The sequence below is a fragment of the Penaeus vannamei genome, chromosome 12, assembly GCF_042767895.1.
Source record: "Penaeus vannamei isolate JL-2024 chromosome 12, ASM4276789v1, whole genome shotgun sequence".
Taxonomy (NCBI): Eukaryota; Metazoa; Arthropoda; class Malacostraca; order Decapoda; family Penaeidae; genus Penaeus; species Penaeus vannamei.
In genome coordinates this window covers 12,108,083-12,110,582 of record NC_091560.1, presented here as the reverse complement: position 1 = coordinate 12,110,582, position 2,500 = coordinate 12,108,083, and the positions used below count along the sequence as shown (strand labels likewise).

Here is a 2,500-nt window from a genome sequence, read left to right as displayed (position 1 = left end):
AGGAGGAGGGATGGAGAAGGAGGAGGGGGTGGAGAAGGAGGAGGAGTGGAGGAGGAAGAGGGGTGGAGGAAGGATGGAGAAGCAGGAGGGGGTGGAAGAGGAGGAGGGGTGAAGAAGGAGGAGGGGGTGGAAGAGGAGGAGGGGTGGAGGAGGAGGAAGGGTTGGAGGAGGAGGAGGGTGGAGGAGGAGGAAGGGTTGGAGGACGAGGAGGGGTGGAGGAGGAGGAAGGGGTGGAGGAGGAGGAGGGGTGGAGGAGGAAGGATGGAGAAACAGGAGGGGGTGGAAGAGGAGGAGGGGTGAAGAAGGGAGAAGGAGGGATGGAGAAGGAGGAGGGAGTGGGGGAGGTGGAGGAGTGAAGGAGGAGGAGGGGTGGAGGTGAAAGGTGTCATGCACACACGCTAGGAATCGGGATGACGATACGGCCTCACTCCTTTTCTGGATTTTTGGAGGTGAAGGTGGGGGTGGAGAAGGAGGAGGGGGTGGAAGAGGAGGAGGGGTGGAGAAGGAGGAGGGGGTGGAAGAGGAGGAGAGGTGGAGAAGGAGGAGGGGGTGGAAGAGGAGGAGGGGTGGAGAAGGAGGAGGGGGTGGAAGAGGAGGAGGGGTGGAGAAGGAGGAGGGGGTGGAAGAGGAGGAGGGGTGGAGGAGGAGGAAGGGTTGGAGGAGGAGGAGGGGTGGAGGTGAAGGAGGGGGTGGAGGGAGGAGAGGATGGGGGAGGAGGAGGGGGAGGAGGAGGAGAAGAAGAAGAAGAAGGAAAAGTCGAAGGCGAAAGAAAAAGAAAAGGAGATGGAGAAGGAAGGGAAGAAGTAAGTGGAGATGGATAAGATAAAGTAGAAGAAAAAGAAATGGGATAGTTATGTCCCACGAGAAAGAAATAAAAACGGGGTGAGGAGGCAAAACCAAATAAAAGGAGAGGAAAGAGCAGGATTGTCTCCGGAAAGACGAGATTACGAGACCAAGGAAATGAAATAGAGGAAGAGGGGGAGGGGATGGGGGGTGGGGGGGAGACAGGAGGAACAACTCTGTAGGGGTAGACGTCGATGGGAAGGCCGGCAAGGTCAAAATGCTTCAGAAATAAGTAAAAAAAATGGCACCTAGGGACACGATCAGGGCAGAAGAGGATAAATTGAACACAATATACCTGTTCTGGCGAAGATGGTGCGCAAAACAATTCAAATAACGGACTGTGCGTACACACACGTACACACACACACACACACACACACACACACACACACACACACACATATATATATATGAAGGTCAGGGAAGGAGGAGGAGGAGACCTTGCTTTTAATGACGAAGCCAAAGAGAAAAAAGTTAGCGGACAGTGGAGACATGACTCGCTTTTCCCGCGTGCTGGGCTATCAAGTTCCCCCGCTGGTGGATTGATTTATGTATGTGAGTTTGTTTCGTATTTATCAGATTACGTATTAACTGCATTTGTGGAGGGGGAGAGCGCTGGCCTTCCCTCTCGTCAAAAAAAAGAGAGAAAAAAGCAAACGTCCATGCAAAACACACGAGCTCATGTGAAATGCACACGCACTCACGGGAGTTTTGAGCGACCAGAAATGTCCGGGGGGAATTTTTGGCCTACCTGCTTTTATCCGTACGGCAGTGATTTATTGGTCGCTCGCAGCGCTTTTGGAATAAAGAATAACAATACTTTGTCCCGCAATTCATATTCCTCGTTGCACGCTGTACCAAAACCCCTCGCACATGTTTTGCGTTTATGTGTGCATTTCTCTTTCATTTTAAGTAATTCACGTCAAGTGACGTCGGCCAACTACACTTGCCCGGCTGGAGATTCGCACTTAAACAAAAGCATTAAATCGATTTCTAGAATACATATAAAAAAATATGCAACAAACACAACGACGTGAAATCTCATCTCCCTGTTTGCTATTGCTGTGTTATGCGCCAGGGAAATGACTGATGATATTAAAAGCACACAGGGCGATGTATGGCATGGCAGTCTTACATGAAACATTGCGTCATTATTAAAAGTCAGACGTCGGAGGGGGAATTGCTATGGCTCGGGAATTAAACGCTGCTGTATGGATTACTGCAGGGCGACACCTGTAAAGGGCGGATGACACTGTGCTTTGTGGATTGCAGTTTAGTACACGGCGAAACTGAGGAGTTTGTTTATACATATATAACAAGAATTATTTGAAATGATTGTACATTCCTCTGCGGTGAATCTATCATGCTTTCTTATTACATACAGAAAACTATTTTTAGACTCATAGTTTGTTTATTGTGTGTGTTTGAATTTGTGTATTTGCATTTGTGTTTCGTCTTTAAATGTGTGTTTAATGTGTGTCTTTGAATTTGTGTATTTGCATATTTGCATTTGTGTTTCGTCTTTAAATGTGTCTGTGTGCTCGGCAATTTGTTGTGTGGGGGGGGGGGTATGTGTTTATGTGTGAGTGTGTTTGCACGTACTTTAGATAAGGCAGCGAGAGTGAACGATTAGAAGAGCACGGGAGAGCGATACCTC

At 48.9% G+C, this 2,500-nt stretch overlaps 1 protein-coding gene across 13 annotated transcripts in view; it reads left to right on the top strand.

Annotated features, from left to right (window-relative positions):
- Positions 1-2,500, top strand: part of LOC113814045 (regulator of G-protein signaling 9) — a 451,560-nt gene that overhangs the window by 339,125 nt on the left and 109,935 nt on the right. The gene's annotated exons all lie outside the window — the stretch shown is intronic.